Here is a 19330-nt window from a genome sequence, read left to right on the forward strand (position 1 = left end):
AAAAAAAAAAAGAAATGGGCAGAAGACATGAACAGACATTTCTGCAAAGAAGACATCCAGATGGCGAACAGACACATGAAAAAGTGCTCCATATCACTCGGCATCAGGGAAATACAAATCAAAACCACAATGAGATATCACCTCACACCAGTCAGAATGGCTAAAATCAACAAGTCAGGAAATGACAGATGCTGGCGAGGATGCGGAGAAAGGGGAACCCTCCTACACTGTTGGTGGGAATGCAAGCTGGTGCAGCCACTCTGGAAAACAGCATGGAGGTTCCTCAAAATGTTGAAAATAGAACTGCCCTATGACCCAGCAATTGCACTATTGGGTATTTACCCTAAAGATACAAATGTAGTGATCCAAAGGGACACATGCACCCGAATGTTTATAGCAGCAATGTCCACAATAGCCAAACTATGGAAAGAACCTAGATGTCCATCAACAGATGAATGGATCAAGAAGATGTGGTATATATACACAATGGAATACTATGCAGCCATCAAAAGAAATGAAATCTTGCCATTTGCAACAACATGGATGGAACTAGAGCGTATCATGCTTAGCGAAATAAGTCAAGCAGAGAAAGACAACTATCATATGATCTCCCTGATATGAGGAAGTGGTGATGCAACATGGAGGCTTAAGTGGGTAGAAGAATAAATGAAACAAGATGGGATTGGGAGGGAGACAAACCATAAGTGACTCTTAATCTCACAAAACAAACTGAGGGTTGCCGGGGGGAGAGGGTTGGGGAGAAGGGGGTGGGATTATGGACATTGGGGAGGGTATGTGATTTGGTGAGTGCTGTGAAGTGTGTAAACCTGGTGATTCACAGACCTGGGGATAAAAATATATGTATATAAAAAATATATGTTTATAAAAAATAAAAAATTAAAAAAAAAAAATCAATGGCATATATAAACATGTGGGGAAACTTTGATCAGTGGTAGATTATGTTAAAGCAACAATAATAACCACAACTACAGCACAAAAAGAACCTGAAGTTTTAGTTGACTTCAGGTTCAATATGAGTCTCTGGTTGCAAGTCCATTGCTATGAAACTCAATTTTGGAAAATGTGATGAAGCTATATAGTAAAGTTGCCTTTGGGGGATGAAATACATTCTAGAAATGCTCCAGTAGGAAGTTCTTGCGTTCTCTTTGATGTATGACCTCCTGGACTGCACATACCTTATTTGTGTCAGGGGAAGCCAGCAGCACTGAATATAAAATATAAGAAATTAGCAATGGAAGTTCTGATTACATCTCTCTTTTCCATAGCTTCCTCATTTACTGAAATGCTTCACTTTGCTCATCTAAAATTGGAACTAATAATACCCAGCTCCCAGGGTTTGTATAAGGATAAATTTAATAGAGAGTAAAAAATTGCATTAAAACCCAAAGTACTAGCCAATGATCATTTTAAATCATGCCTTCCATAGGTTTATCCTTAGTAGGGACATATAAGTATTTTAGCACACATAGGCTAACAGGACTTAGATATTCTCAAATACTGTTGAAGGAGTGTAGGTTGACACAGGCAACTTGTATATATCCTTCAAATTTTTCACTGCATGTCTTTTTGATCAAGTAATTCCATTTCTATTTTTTCTTCAGAAATACTCAGACGTATGCACAAAGATAAAAAGGCTCTCTAAAGACAATTTTTCCCAGAATTTTTTTTTTTTTTTTTGCAGTAGTAAGTCTTAGGGAAATAACTAGAAGTTCATTCATAGGGAAATGACTCAAAACTCTTAATAAATCATGCATTTAAGTGTTATGGAATACTATGTAGTTGCTAAAAAGAACAAGGTACGCTAACAAGGAAAGATGCCCGTGACAAAAGCATGTCACAAAATATACTAAAATTGATCCAATATATGCAAAAATTAACTTCTATGAGTATGAAGAGTACAAATATTGTGTGTGTGTGTGTGTGTGTGTATGCATACATACATACACTTGGGGAGACAGGCATCCATGAATTTCCCACATTTTGCACATCTTGTATCAGCTTTTGTTTTGGACTACTTTTCAAGGCTGTTTGTACAGCAACAAAGCAGCCTTGTAAGATAAAAAGTGCCTCCCTCTGGGGCAGAGAACAGAAAGCAGATTTTTTTTTTCAATCTGAAGTTAAAGAAAAGAGTATCTCCTTCAAGAGTAAAGGCTGGGCAGGCTCACTAGCAGCCCCCTTTAAAACATTGTGGTTTCCCAAAGTCAGGGTTCCCTGTGCATTTACATGTTGTTACCTTTTGCTACTTCTTTGTATATGTGCATGGGGAGGGAGTAGTGATGAAGTTTTCCACAGGAGGGTTGAGAGAGTAAATCCTGCAATTCCAGCCAGTTCTTGAACAACAATTCAGTTGGCTTTATCTGTTTACATCCAGAGTGTGGGGCTAGAAGAAATCATTGAGAGGCAGTTACAAAGGAAAGAGAGATACAACTTAGATTATTAAGAGGAGAGATTTTCAGATTAACTCAGGCTTTCTTTTCCTCATTATTATTTCTTCAAGAAAATGTTATGATCCTCATCTGGTAGGCCAGTCCTTCATTGGACTCAGTGCTCTGAGTGTGTAAAGGGCCTGCTCAAATGACCTTGACATTTTTGTCTTGTCTCCACTGTCTCTCCATCCATATGGTTTGGCCTCATCTGAGCAACTCTTTTTTTTTTTTTTTTTTTTTTTTCTCCATTGACATGTCTTTTCTTGTTCATAGGAGTGAGGCTGGAGGGCCAGGATTTAATGAAAATTGTGTGCAGCCTTTTGTCTAGTTGAAATAATAAACAAAAACTTTTGACTGTGGGCCTATGGAAGCCAGAAGGCCACTCAGCCTGCTATGATTCTAAGCTCTAAGTTTCTCTCCTCCAGACAATAGGACTATGGACCCTGACAAGTGACCTAGATCATCTTATAGTGTTCTGTGTGAGGTTTAGAAACAAAGCCCCGTTGAACAATAAAGGATTTCTTCATATTCTATTCCCCTCCGATACCTTCCATAGGAAGGTGATAGGGAAGATCTTGCTGGGCTAAGTAAGATTGAATACTGGGTTTCTTGTTCTTTGTAGATGTTCCTGCATCTACAGGAACCAGTGCAGCATGATATTGGTTACCTAACTTTCTAAGGGCACAACGTCTCCCTGCTCCCACTCTCCTTCAGACCTGTGCCCTTCAGTGCACCCTTGGCTGGAGCCCAATAGAGAGGATGTGACAACAGTGAAGCAAACAGCAAAACTAAAGGACAATCTACAGAATGGGAGAAGATATTTACAAATGACATCTGATAAAGGGAGATTGTCTAAAAGATATAAGGAGCTGATACCACTCAACACCCAAAACACAAATAACCCAATTAAAAAACGGGCAGAAGACATCAACAGACATTTCTCCAAAGAATACATACAGGTGGCCAATAGACACATGAAATGATGCTCAACATCACTCATCATCAGGGAAATGCAAATCAGAACCACAGTGAGATACCACCTCACACCTGTGAGAATGGCCAAAATCAACAACACAGGAAGCAACAAGCTTTTGTGAGGATGTGGAGTAAGGGGAACCCTCTTGCACTGTTGATGGGAATGCAGACTAGTGCAGCAACTCTGGAAAACAGTGTGGAGCTTCCTCAAAAACACAAAATAGAATTACCTTAGAATCCAGGAATTCCACTCATGGGTATTTACCCAAAGAAAATGAAAGCACTAATTTGAAAAGATATATGCACCCCTATGTTTATTACAGCATTATTTACAATAGCCAAAATATGGAGGTAGCTCAAGTGTCCATCAATAGATGAATGGATAAAGAAGAAGTGATATATATATATATATATATATATATATCACTTCTTCTTTATATATCTATATATATAGTGATATCTTTTCTCTTTGCTTCTTTTTTCCCTAATGGCATGCATATAGATATAGATATAGATATAGATACAGATATAGAGAGATATATTTCTCACATATATATCTCACTTATATAATGTGATATATATTATTATATATAATGTAATATTACTCAGACATAAAAAAGAATGAAATCTTGCAATTTGCAACAACATGGATGGAGCTGGAGAGTGTAAGGCTAAGTGAAATAAGTCAGTCAGAGAAAGACAAATACTATAAGATTTCACCCATATGTGGAATTTAAGAAACCAACAAACAAAGGGGAAAAAAAGACAAACCACAAAGCAGACTCTTAACTCTAGAGAACACATTGAGGGTTACCAGAGGGGAGGTGAGTGGGTGATGGATGAAACAGGTGATGGGGAATAAGGAGGGCACTTGTTGTGCTGAGTACCAGGTAATATATGGAAGTGTCAAATCACTATATTTTACACCTGAAACTAAAATTACACTGTATGTTCGGGCTCTCTGCTCAACAAGGAGCCTGCTTCCCCTCTGTCTCTGCCTGCTGCTTTGCCTACTTGTGATCTCTGTCTCTCTCTGTGCCAAATCAATCAATCAATCAATCAATAAAATCAATCTTAAAAAAATAAACTCTGTTAAAGTTACACTGTATGTTAATTGTACTGGAATTAAGAAAAAAGAATTTGTTTTTGTATTGCTTTTATCTGTACTGTCATTTGCAAATATCTTCTCCCATTCCGTGGGTTGCCTCTTTGTTTTTTTGACTGTTTGCTTTGCTGTGCAGAAGCTTTTGATTTTGATGAAGTCCCAAAAGTTTATTTTCGCTTTTGTTTCCTTTGCCTTTGGAGACATATCTTGAAAGAAGTTGCTGTGGCTGATATCGAAGAGATTACTGCCTATGTTCTCCTCTAGGATTCTGATGGATTCCTGTCTCACGTTGAGGTCTTTTATCCATTTTGAGTTTATCTTTGTGTACGGTGTAAGAGAATGGTCGAGTTTCATTCTTCTACATATAGCTGTCCAGTTTTCCCAGCACCATTTATTGAAGAGACTGTCTTTTTTCCACTGTATATTTTTTCCTGTTTTGTCGAAGATTAATTGACCATAGAGTTGAGGGTCCATATCTGGGCTCTCTACTCTGTTCCACTGGTCTATGTGTCTTTTTTTATGCCAGTACCATGCTGTCTTGGTGATCACAGCTTTGTAATAAAGCTTGAAATCAGGTAACATGATGCCCCCAGCTTTATTTTTGTTTTTCAACATTTCCTTAGCGATTCGGGGTCTCTTCTGATTCCATACAAATTTTAGGATTATTTGCTCCAGCTCTTTGAAGAATACCGGTGGAATTTTGATCGGAATGGCATTAAAAGTATAGATTGCTCTAGGCAGTATAGACATTTTAACAATGTTTATTCTTCCGATCCAAGAGCATGGAATGGTCTTCCATCTTTTTGTGTCTTCTTCAATTTCTTTCATGAGTGTTCTGTAGTTCCTCGAGTACGGATCCTTTACCTCTTTGGTTAGGTTTATTCCCAGGTATTGCTTTTAAAATTAAGGTTGTAATTGGAAGAAGGAATAAAAATTTAAAGCTTACCTACAAAAACACATCTTAAAACATAATTTGTCATGTCTTCTTGTTTAACAAGCCAAATTACAAATGAATTCCACATATTGGAGAAGTCTGAGAAGATAAATATCAGACAAATCTTAAGTATGTTTAAAAATCTTTCTGTCACAAGCATAGAAGCCTATTGCCCACAGCAGTAAATAATACATTAATTCATTGCTCTCCCTTTTTACATGTCAAAAGCAGCCATGATGCCTGTATGTTTCTTAGAGTAATTTTACTAGAGTTTTCTAACTTTTATTACTGGCATCTTTATCTTCATTTTGGGCCTGTTTCCATTTTATAGAGACATCACGCTATCAAACTCTCCAGACAAGGATGATACGGACTGGCCTGTCCATGCTAGTAGAATTTGCATCCCTTTTGTTAACCCTCTGGAAATGCCAAGCAATGATTTACAACTCTTTGCCCCTGCAGGGCGTTTGTAAAGAAGTCACCCAGATGGTGTGAAACTTTTCTGAACAGTGCAATGTGGATGCAGGGCTGTGCGTCTCAAGAATGTCCTGGAGGCTTTGTGCAGTCAGGATGAGGCGTGAAACATCCATAGAAAAGGGAGATAAAGAAAAAAAATAATGGAGCCCAAACTTGAAGCCTACACCCTAGAGTCCTGAAGAATGGAGCTATACAAAAGAATCATATACTGCATTTATGGAATGTGATGTTTAATTGAAACTGAACAAAATATCAGAGAGGTGGAATAAAGCAAAAATAGGATTATAGATATGCACACATACAAATATATACGTTACAAATACTAAATACAATATATGCATGCATTCCTTCTTTCTAGGGTGATTTTCAAAACACAACATATTTTAGAGAAAGGATCAGCAAACATTTTCTAAAAAGGGAGAGAGAGATTTTAAGTTTTGCAGGCTACCTCCAGTCTCTGTCTCAATTAGTCATCTCTATTGGTGTAGCTCGACAATTTGTAAATCGTGTGCGGCTGGGTTCCAATAACCCTTTATTTATCCGCACTGGCATTGGAAGATCACAGTTTTCAGACCATTAGCTACTATTCTTCTTTTCATTGTGTTCAACCATTTAAACATGTAAAAGCCATTCTTAGCTTATGGACTATCCGAAAAACAAGCAGTAAGCTGGATTTGGCCCCTGGGTCATAGTTTGATATCTCTGCCTTAAAGGGTCAATCTGTGAGAAAAAAGAAAATTTTATTACATCTAAAAATCGGAAAGTATTTCAGATTTGAAGAAATCTTCTAATACTTAATATAATGTAGTCATCTTAATGGATGTGGCTATTGCAAAATGCTAAAATAATCACAGGTTAGCTTTGTATCTATCCTTTACATTTCCTCTGTAGTTTGTTACACAGTGTATTTCTCATCTTCTGCTGTTACCAGCAATTTTGACTGTGTGGTTTTTTTTTAACTATTCTGCACCAAAGAGCCATCATGTCCATTTGAAATTTAATAGTATGCACTGAAGATAGCTACAGTAAATGGTCATCAAATCTAAATTACTAAACAAAGCTAAAAACAGAGAAATCCATATCATGTCCATATCATATACATGTAATCACACTGGACCATCCATCTGGTGAAGTATTGTATTTAATTTCAGACTGTCAGCCAAAATTCTCTTCACCACGACCATCTCATAGCTAGCCTTTTGAAGCGAAAACAAACCTTGGGAGTATCATAAGATGTGTATTTAGATTAATGTGTACATTAGTGCAGTCTCTCAAATATCAAAAAAGAAAAGGATTTGAAATAAATCAATGGCCAGAAGAGAATAAAACTTAAGACATTGTCATACTTTATTCACCCAAGGCATTTGTGTTCACTTTTCCTGTTTCTCTTTGCTGCTTTTTTCCCTTAATGGCATTTGTATTAGTTATCTATTGTGGCATAATAGAAGGTCATTAATGTAATGGCTTAAATCAAAATACATTTATTATCTCCTAGTCTCTGTGGGTCAGGAGTCCTGGCATGGCGTTCTCCTCTGTAGTTCAGCATTCTCTTCCAGACTCCTGTGGCTGTTCGCAGAATTCAGTTCCTTATAATTATAGGACTGAGGTTTTTGCTTTCTTGCGGTCTTTTGGATGAACTCTCAGTTCCTAGAGACCCCTGCATTCCTTGCTAAATGGCCCTCTGAAAACACAGCTTGCTTCTTCAAGGGCCAGCAAGAGACTCTTTCTTGCTCCCGTGTGCTAAGAGGGAGTTTTATGTGGTTTAATCAAGAGGGTGGTTATCTCATAACCTTTGCTGTATTCTACTGGCTAGGAGTAAGTCACAGGTTCCATGGATCTCAAGAAGAAGGGATGTGTCCACTGTAATATTACTAATAGTGATTCAAAATAAATTATCTCTGTGACTTAATTAGTCACATAAGAATATTGGGCTGTGTTCTTAGAGAGTGGCTATACACTGGTCCTACAATCCAATCTGTAATGTGTCTTAAGAGTCCTCCAACTGGAATACAAAACTCTAAGTTGGAGTTTCTCAGTTGAGGTACTACTGACATTTTGGTGGGAGAGATTTGTTGTAGTGGGACGGTCCTATGCATTGTAGTATGTTTTGTAGTATCCCTGGCCTCTACCAACTAGGAAGCCCTCCCTCCCCGTTGTGACAACTGAAAACATCTTCTGATATTGTCAAATGTCCCCCGGGGGTAAAATCTTGTTGAGAAGCACTGTTATACATAATTCCAGTCTTTATTTTGTAAGAGAAATCTCAAGCAGTGTTCGAATCATTGGACTCTTTAACACACAAATGCTACAGTGGTCCTTTGGGTGTTTTCAGAGAATGAAAGGGGAAATAAATGAATGGGGGATATATTTTGAATACTTTCGAAGGTATGGAGGAAAAAGAAATTTAGAAAGAACATATTTCTGGTTTGGCTAACTTTATAAATGGCATATTCTCTGAGAAATGGAGTAAAAGAATACATGCAGGTCTCAGGGCTGTAGAGTGAAGAAGAAGGACCCCGAGTTTGAGTTTTTTTATGGAATTTTTAAGTGGATGTTTGCAATGAAGAGTTGGATATATAATTGTGAAGCTCTGGGGTGAGATTAAGAACCAAGGGCCATAATACGTATTGCATGGAACATGGGGTGTGGTGCATAAACAATGAATTCTGGAACAATGAAAAGAAATTTAAAAAAATAAATAAAAATTAAAAAAAAAAAAGTACCAAGGGCCATTGAATTTAAATGGTAGTTAAAAGGAAGGGAAAGGGGGTTGAAATCATGCAGGCCTATCATGTAGAATGAACAGAGCAATGATCTGGATAGGGCCCTTAGGATATGAAAAGTGAGACAGGAGACAAGGAAAGATAAGTTAATTAAAGACTTCAAAAAGGAGTTAGGATGAAGAACAGGAGGAAATGAGAATTTCTCCATGGAATTAAAAGTACTTGATACTTTAATCAAAGAATGTGGTAATTGGTGCCCAACAGAGTATCAAAATCCAGCAAGCAATCTACTGGATCTGGCAATATGAAATCAGTTTCTTGGATTTTTCAATGTGAAGTCTAGTGGTGCAAAGTTCGAAGCCCAGTTAAATCTCCTTCATCTATCGTTAACTTGCTTCAGTCAGACCAGCTTATACTGATCTTCTCTTACACAGGATTCCTAAGCCTTTTGCCATGTGATAATATCACATACATTCACATTTCAACCCTGTTTTATCACATATCTTGAATTTCAGTTCAAAGGGATCTCAAAAGAGAAGTATAACTTCTTTACTCAGGGTTTGCCCTGCATTTTACAGAGACTCCATGAAGGAAACCTTGTTTAAAGCTTGCTTGAGACTGCAGTTGTCAAGAGGAGAGTGAGAACCCAAGTTTAAGACTATTGTCTTCTAGAGAATACCATTGACTTTCAATTCACTGTTCCTTCTTCTTGGCCATATGTTCATGTATATATCTTTGTTAAGTATTTGCATTTTAGTAGTCTGTATAGGAACTGCTAAGTGTTTTGTTTGGGTCTTTATAAGGAAATAGTATGTGTTTCTAGAAACTTGTTATTTTGAACCTCAGTTAAAAAAAAACAGTGATTTAACTGAATGAGCTATGTATGCTCATTATATAGATATTATCAGAATGTATAAAATGAAATCAGTGGTCTCTCCCTCTACCACACTCTAGTTCCACCCCTGCAGTATTACCACTGTTTGGAATCTAATGGGTTTTCTTTCATCCTGCTTCCTTCTTTATGCACACGTATAAAAACAAATGTACACTTACATGGTTGAAGATGTAAAAAAAACAGATTTTATGAAATTATCATGATAGTATACAATATTATTGTGCATTTAAAATTTACTTCTATGTCGAGGATATACCTTCAAGTCAATACATCTGGATCTACTACACTCAATATAATAGAAGTGTACTATTTCAAAGGATCAATGTGAAGTTGTTCATTAAGTCACATATCTATTAATGTATATTCATGTAGTTTTCAGTTTGTTAAAAACAATGCTTTAATAATGAACATTTATGGTTTATATGGGTATGTTCAAGTAACAGTGTCTTCTGCATTTTAAATGATTTTGGGATGCCTGGCTGGCTCAGTTGGTAGAATATGCAATGCTTGATCTTGGGGTCATGAGTTCGAGCCCCAGATTGGGTGTAGAGATGACTTAATAAAAATATAAAAAATCTTTTCAAAAACGTTATTAATTGTGCTCCTCCACCCCTCCCCACGACTTTCCCTGACCTAGCTTTTCTTTCTCCGTCCTTTTACTTCCTGGGACCTCAACTACTGTTTACTTGGCTTCTGGGTAGAGTTTACAACCACTTAGATCACTCACCTACCTATCACATCAGGCCTTAAAGGTTGAGTTTAAGGATTCAACATTTTTTTTGAATTATTTATTGCTGAGTATTTTCAGTCATTTAATCTTTTCTCTGTGTTTGGTAATTCTTGATTTGCCAGGTGTTTATGGTGCCACTAGCTTGGGTTCCAGGCAGCCTGGATTTCTCATCTATTGCAGTTAAAAATGGCATAGACTTGGGATGCCTGGGTGGCTCAATTGGTTGAGCATCTGCCTTCAGCTCAGGTCATGATCCTAGGACCCTGGGATCAAGAACAGTGCTGGGCTCCTTGTTCAGCAGGGAGCCTGCTTTTCCCTCTGCCTGCTGCTCCCCCTGCTTGTGCTCACTTGCTCTCTCTCTGGCAAATAAATAAATAAAATTTAAAAAAAAAATGTCATGGGCTTGGTCTCTCTAGTGTTAATGTCAAAACTGGGCATGAATAGTCTTTAACTGAAACAATTAATTAAGATAAAATATACTCCTTTCACTTAATCTTGGCTACTATCAGTTATGTCACTTGTTATGGAATGCTTGGGAAAATAGGAGTACTTGGTCATGCTGCTACAATTTTCTTCAACCGCTTTTTTTTTTTTTCCTTTTTAAAAATGTTTCTTTCTTGTTCTCCATCAGATTTCAGGAAGTTGAGGAGTCTAAGATCGTGTGAGATTAGAATACTAGAAAAGTTAATGACCCAGGAAATTAAGAAAATTACTTAAAGAAATCCTACTCAGAACAAATGTTCACTGTGTCCCTCCCGGAATCCGCTTTTACATATTGAATTTCCTCATGTAGAGTATTAAAACCTAGAAAATCTATAGGAATTTTCAGTGAGACAAAGGCACAATGAATGATTGCCATTCATTCTATTTCATGGCACATAATTGCTAAGAATAACTGGTTCCTAATGTGTATTTTAAATACCAGATTTTGTGTGGAACATAAGAAGAATCGAATTACATATTTTTTCTCTTCAATAATTGTGCTATATAAAAAGATCAAAGGGCTCAGAATTGGGCTCTAGTCAGAGCTATTTACTAGCCATGTGATCTTGGTCAAATCATTTAACCTCTTTTGGGCCTTGGTGTCTTAGTATAGAAATTGAGGGGGAGGGAAATAGATTCTCTAAAGAATTTTCTAACTCTGAAATTGTATGACCCTTAAATTCTATTGAGGATAGAATCTCATTAAACGAGGACCAGTGGTGTCCCTTAAAATGAAAATGTCTTGGTATGATTGCTGTTGTAATGTGCAAATGTTCTGAAATTAAATCAATAAAGTGAAATCCTTGCTGCTCTTTCATATGCATGATTATATTGTGTGATGTTAAACAGCTGCCGTGTTCTATCATGGCTGCAGCCCTTCAGTTCTGGTTGAAATGACTCCTGTGTGTATACTGAGAAATAAGACTAATGCATGATTCAGTGCCTTTATAAATCAAAGATTCTATTACAGGCAGAAAATAGCCCAACAATAGCTATTCTATTACACTTCAATGGCATTAGAAAAGAAGAGAATACATCAAGTGAAGAACATAGACCCTGCCTTTTTATTCTGCAATACAATAAAAGCCATGTAGGTTTTAGTAGTTTCTTCTGCCCAGTGGTTAGCGCGTTGACACCTATGCTGAATGACATTGTCCCAGTTGTACCTCTGTTTTGTTTTTTTTTCCCCAAAATATCAGTTCTCTTCTGTGCTTTGGTAAAGAGATGGAGTTTTCTATACAGAGTATGGTGGATCATTTCTTTCAGTGTAGCTCATTTGGATTTTTACTTCCTGATGCCTCACAGGGAACAACTGCACAAAATATGTATCGGGAGAGCAGTATGTGTCTGTATTTGTATATAAAATAAGTTGATTTGATAAAACAATTATATTTAATATAAATTTTTAGTTGTAAATGGTCCTAAAGACATTGTCATGTAGCCTATCCCTGGTCTTCCAGACCTATGTTTTATTGTATAGAGAAGAGTTAGACATTTATCCTTGACATTTCTTCCACCATTTCCTTTTTCAACAAACTTCGAACTGTCATAAGAGCTGCTATTTTTTAAAAGATCATATTTATTTATTTATCAGATAGAGAGAGCACAAGTAGGGGGAATGGGAGGCAGAAGGAGAAGCAGGCTCCCTGCTGAGCAAGGGGCCTGATGAAGGACTCGATCCCAGTACCCTGGGACCATGACCTGAGCCAAAGGCAGATGATTAACCAACTAAGCCACCCATGCATCCTGAGGGCTGCTAACTATTTAAAAGCATCAACAATTGTAGGCCCCATATATAGTAGGTTGAGTAATGAACTTCACCCCAGTCCCACTTAGCCTAAAATGTCAAACTTATGAAATTTATTTGGTAGAGCAATGAATTAATTTTTAGGAGAGGCATGATCTTAATAAATTATTTTACAAATAATGAAGCCTACTCATCACATATTGGTACATCACATACTAGACAGCAGCAACTATGGAAGATAACAGTCCTACTTCATAAAATTTCAAAACTTGTAAGATAAAAACAGTAATGATAGGGATAAACCCAATTTGTAGAAATTTTTAGGATCCAGAAGGGTTTGAGAATGAAGCAGTGAGTGATGGAGGTGAGATAGGGCAAAAACAGGGCCTTACCCCCAGTACCATACATATGATTGTTATCTTGATTGTCTCATTAAAATCATTCAATTTTGAAAGTAGCCACTCTCCATTCTATACCAATCACTTAATGTTTCTTTCTTTCTTTCTTTCTTTCTTTCTTTCTTTCTTTCTTTCTTTCTTTCTTTCTGAGAGAGAGCACAAGTGGAGAGAGGGATAGCAGGCTCCCCACTGAGCTGGGAGCCTAATGCAGGGCTTGATCCCAGGACCCTGGGATCATGACCTGAGCCGACGAAGGCAGATGCTTAACCAACTGAGCCATTCAGGCACCCCAGAGAAAATAGTGTTTAATTGAGAACTTGGTGGATTATATCTATTCTCTAAAGATATAAACTCACATGCTAGCATGTTTTGTTTTTCTCTTTTGTAGTTAATATTTATAAATATAAAAAACTATTTTCTTGAATAGTACCATGATCAACTTCTGTTCTTATTATGAGAAGGCTAAATAATGTCTTTTTAAAAAAAGATTTTATTTATTTATTTGAGAGAGAGCATAAGCACAAACAGGGGGAGCAGCAGGCAGAGAGAGAGGGAGAATCAGACTCCCCGCTGAGCAGGGACTCAATTCAAGGACCCTGGGGTCATGACCTGAGCCCAAGGCAGACGCTTAACTGACTGAGCCACCCAGGCACCCCAAGGCTAAATAATGTCTTAATGTCAACTTAGAAAGTGGAATTTATATACATGCTGTATTTGCATAAGAGCATTTTCATATAATAATAGATTAAAACAATGCATTTGGCCAAAGAAGCTATATGGTTAAGAGCTGCAGAGCATTAGCTTAATACATTAGTTTCCAAGGTCTAATTCTAAATATATATATATATATATATATATATATATATATTTCATAAAATAGATAGGCATGAAATAATTTTCTCATTTAAAACCAGAGTTGAGGGCGCCTGGGTGGCTCAGTGGGTTAAGCCACTGCCTTCGGCTCAGGTCATGATCTCAGGGTCCTGGGATCGAGTCCCGCATCGGGCTCTCTGCTCAGCAGGGAGCCTGCTTCCTCCTCTCTCTGCCTGCCTCTCTGCCTACTTGTGATCTCTCTCTGTCAAATAAATAAATAAAATCTTTAAAAAAAAATAAATAAAACCAGAGTTGAGCGGTGCCTGGGTGCCTCAGCTGGTTAAGTGACCGACTCTTGATTTTGGCTCAGGTCATGACATCAGTGTCCTGAGATGGAGCCCGGGGCTCCACGCTCAGAGGGGAATCTGCTTCTCTCCCTCTCCCTCTGCCCCCACTCCTTCCCCACCTGCACATGTGTGCTCTCTCTCTCTAAAATAAAAATAGATAAATCTTAAAAAAAAACTAGAGTTGACTTCATTGTTTTGTTTTTATAGTGAAGTAAATCTGTTACCGCTGAAACCCAAAGAAATAACACATTAATACATCCTCAGTGAAGTAAAATCAATCCTACAGGTCATTGCTTGACTTTGTGGGTTAAAATTGCTTTCAAAATCTTATTATTAGCACAGTTGCATTGCAGGCTTCTAACTCCATTACCATAGAGAAGAGATTTCATTTTTTATAACAGCTTGCTACCTTTCAAAATGCAAAATTTTAAGTACAGGGCACTTTGAGTAGACTTGATTTTCCTAAATTGAAAGAGATTGAGCTTGTTGTCAGTAACTTGTCTCAAAGGCCAACTTTGAAAATTTACAAGTTATGGAAAAATGCTGAAGGAATAGATGGATAAATGAATCACTGGCACATTTAAGAATGAAATGCTTCTTTGAAATAGGTTGCTGTGTTTATGGCTGGCTCAATTTACCCTCTCTACCACTTTTTTTTTTAAAGATTTTTATTTATTTATTTGACGGACAGAGATTACAAGTAGGCAGAGAGGCAGGCGGTGGGGGGGGGGGGAAGCAGGCTCCCCGCTGAGCAGAGACACCGACCCCCGAAGCAGGGCTCGAACCCAGGACCCTGAGATCACGACCCGAGCCAACGAAGGCAGAGGCTTTAACCCACTGAGCCACCCAGGTGCCCCTCTACCACCTTCTTAATTTAGATCTCCCTCAAGCTGAAGAATAGATGAGGGAATCCACTTCTGTCATTTTATTTTACTGCCAAATTCATACTCTAATTTCTTTTCCACATGCTGTTTTCCAAGTGTCATGAGATTAGAAGCCCGTTTGTTTTTACTCACTTGTAAGTGTTGTTGAATATGAGAAATGAACAGGATTATGCGTTGTGCGTATCTATCTCCAAGGGAAACGATAGCAAAAATAGCTTGCCGATCAACAGGTTTAAAATCTAATAGAAATGTTTTCAGTGTAGCACTATGCTTTTCTATGGCATTGAGAAAGCATGTTTACTTACCTCTATTTCTTCATTCCTTTTCATTTCCCTATGAAAAATTGTTTGGTTTTGATCTGTTTTTTATTGGTGTGTGCATTACATCAAGAAACTACATGATATAATTTATACATTTTGGAATTGATAGAATAGTGTTATCAACGCAAAAAAATTGTTCATATATTGTCATAACTATCTATCAACAGAGTAATAAAGATTATATATTATTCTTGAAGTTGTGTCTTTTGCAGGGCTGGTTTTGTTTTTCATCCCCCCAAACTTTAACACTCTCTACCATTCCTTAACTAAATATGTTCTTTTGAATAGGAGGAATTATTTTGCTTAAACAGGACATCTTGTTTCATCAAGGAAACTAATTTCATGCTCCTTCTCAGAATTTTCAACTAAACCTTGGGGAGTAGCATATAAAAATTTTGAAAGAAAAAAAGGATATGTCTGTCTTATATTTAATTTTCTTATTTTAATTGTATTTTTCCAATTTAGGAAATTTACATTTAAGCTGCATCTACATGGCATAAAGTTGAAAAATTAGTTAAAATTAGCTAATGGATTTGCATTTAAATAGACAATCTAAAAAAAAAGTCAAATCTGAATGTTTCCTATCAGGAAGAGATTATAGCTTTTACCAAGTTATGATTCCCACACAGAAATCTGGGCAGTTGAGGAAATGAGATAAGGCAAGAGGAAGAAGTGAGCAGAAACATTGGGAAGATATTGCGTTAGAAGGTTTGGTGCCCACTCATCCCGAAGAAAGTTCTATAGTGCCTGAAGTTCAGAGTAAATATCCATGAGGAATTTTGAAATCAGCTATTCCCACCTCGTGTTCTATATCTATGTTTATCAGTGACTCAAATTCAACCTCTCTTCTTTGAATTCCAAACCTATTAACAAACACTTTTCCTTCTTTGTCTTCTATGATGCTGCTGTCTATCTAGGGCTCTTGCATCCAGTCATGAAGACGGCTTGGTGCACAGTGGCCATAAGCACACACCCTAGTGCTGGCCTGCACCAACCAGGATTCACACAACAGGTGCTGTGTGGGCCAGCGGCTTTCTGTGTCTATCTCACAGATAATTGCTTCCTCTGCAATCTGCCTTCTTGAGTGGATTGTGACCGCTGTCCAGGCTTCCTGCTTCGTGGTTACTTAGGAAAGAACATTTCAGTAATCTGAAGATGTCAAATTTGCCTCCAAATAGAGAGCAAAAATGTGAGGTTAACATTCCCTCTGAGAGAAGCAACAAGTAGGTGAAGGTTAATATTCATGCAAATTATGGGTAAACTGGAGGCCAGACATTGAGAAATTTGTTATCTGAACACGTCCATTTAGTGCTTAAATAGATACTAGATTCATTAGCTGAGAGTGAAGGGAAATGGGTAGGATCGGCTAAAAGGACAGCCAAGAAATTGTGAACTAGCTGAGATATAGAGCGAACATAGAATTTACCTTCCAAAATGTGGCACTTTTGACAGTGTGTTAGTTTCTCGGTGTAACAAATTACCATAAACTCGGTTTGCTTAAGAAGCCAGAAATTTGTTCTCCCACAGTCTGGAGGGCCAAAAGGCCTACCTCGGTTTCACTGTGCTCAAATCAAGGTGTCAGTGGAGCCCTGCTCCCTCCGCTCCACCGTCTTGAATGGGAGAATCTGTTCCTCGCCTCTTCCAGCTTCTGGTGGCTGTCAACATTCCTTGTGTGACCACCTCACTCCCCTCTCTGCCTCCATGGTGGTATCACCTTCTCCTCCTGTGGGTTTGTCCTATTTTTCTCTGTGCCTGTCTCATAAAGGTACATGGGATCCCATTGAGGGCTCACCTGGATAAATCAGGATAGGCTCCCCATCTCAAAATCCTTACCTTAACTACGTAAGCAAAGATCTTTTTTCCCCTCGCTATCTAAGGTAGCATTTACAGGTTCTGGGTAGTATGATGAGGCTGCCGTGGAGAGGGGTTATCATCAGTCAGCCTACCACAGAAGGTAGAGGAGAGCACTGTGAACCATCACATGGCAGCAACAAGGCAAACTGGGACTGTCCCAGCCAAAACGGAATACAGCACTTTTCTCCTAAGAATACATATATGATTTGTGTATATGTTTGTAAGCATAAACCCTGACCGTTGGTTGTCCCTTTTTTGTAATGCAAGTGCCTGGCTTAAGCTTTGGTTGCAGAGGCCTCAGTTTCGACCACACTTATCTTGAATAAACACATTGCCAGTCATAGGATCAGATAAGGAGCCAGGCCACCCATGCAACTCCCTTGTTTTAGAGATCTTGGTTTGGGCCACTTGCTTTAAATTCCCCCACTTGAGTGTGTGTGTGTGTGTGTGTGTGTGTGAGATGAGAGAAAGAGACGGAGCACGTGCATGATGTGTGGCAACCCGAGGTGGGGGAGGGATTTGTGGGGGCACAGAGACAGAGGGAGAGAGAGAATCTCAAACAGGCTCCACACCCAGCTCCGAGCCTGTATGGGGCTTGATCTCATAACCCTGAGATCATGACCCTAACTGAAATGAGGGGTTGGGCGCTTAACTGATTGAGCCACCCAAGGGCTCCCCACTTGCATTTTTTTAAATTCACCAATTAAAAGTGAGCTTGTGAAACCTTAGGCTCCCATCCTTGACCCCCCAAAATGCAGAACCCCAGGCCTGTGCTCTCTCACTACCTGTGACCTTGCTATGTGGCCCTGGGTGTGCCATGTAATTTCCAGGATCTGTAGGTAATAAACCTTTTTTCCTTTTTCAGAGTTTCCTGGTAGTTATTGCTGAAGGGCAGCTTGCAATCGTAATAACCATAAGGACCTGTCCAGCCACAATATCAGTTGTTGATTAGCTGAGACCAGCACACAAAACAGTATGTATACACACACACAGTTTAAATATTCAAATATTTCATTATGATTTATTTAAAAAAAACTGTTTGCATCTTACTTTCAGTAGTGATCATTTTCAACTCTTTTAGCTATACTATTTTTATATATAATATACTGTGATGTAATATAAAATATATGTATTGGTCTCTGCCCCTGTTTCTGGGCATAGAGCTCCTACAGCCCTTGAAATTTCCTGGAAAGAGCACTAGGAGCCTCTTTTAATACTTGGTCTTTAACTCCAGTTCCTGACACAGAACATCCAAATCCCTTGGAATGTCCTGGGTGATAGGAGTATTCTTTTGTTCCAATGAGGCAATTCTTGGTGGCTCCTGGATAGCTTGAGGATGGGGACTGGCAAGCCAGAAAGACTGAGCCCTGGGTTAGAAACTTGGAACTTTCAGTGCTACTCCCTATCCACAGAAGGAGAAAGAGGATGGAGATTGAGTTAATGATTGGATCATGCCTACATGGTGAGGCTTCTGTAAGAATCCCAAAAGTATGGGGCTTGAGGTACATTCAGATTGGTGAACACTTCTACATGCTAGGACGGTGCCACACCCCAACTCCACAATGACAGAAAGGGTCCCCTATGCTTGGGACCCTTCTCGACCTTGCCTTGTGTTTCTCTTCATCTGACTATTCATTTGTATCCTTTAAAATGTTCTTTGTGATAAACTGTGGTAAGTAAACTGTTTTCCTGGGTTCTGTGAGCCCTTACAGCAAACTATCAAACCTGAGGACGGGGTCATGGGAACCTCTGATTTGAAGCCAAGTCAGACAGACGTTGAGTACCCTGTGGACCTACTATGCACAATTAGCATCTGAAGTAGGGAGCAGTTTATGGGACTAAGCCCTTAACAGGTGGTGTCTCTGCTAACTCCAGTTAGAGTCCTTATTGAGTTGACTCACAGGACATTTGGTTGGTGTTAGAGAGTCAGTCTGTGTGGGAAAAGAAACCTATATATCCAGTGTCAGAAATGCTGTGTGTGAGGAAACTGTGTTTTTCCCTTGACACAGACTATTATGGCTCTTTTTCGATTTATTGGTTTTAGCAAGCACCCTCAGCTTTCAGTTCATTGGTTGGTTATGCTACTCCATCTCAATTTGTTTTTCTGGATCCAGACTCTGTCTCTCTCTTCTCTGTTCTGTGTGCTGACAGGATGACCCCTGTGGACTGGATCGCCAGAGCCCCCTTGAGCTTTGGCT

This window comes from Mustela lutreola, chromosome X (genome assembly GCF_030435805.1).
Source record: "Mustela lutreola isolate mMusLut2 chromosome X, mMusLut2.pri, whole genome shotgun sequence".
NCBI lineage: Eukaryota > Metazoa > Chordata > Mammalia > Carnivora > Mustelidae > Mustela > Mustela lutreola.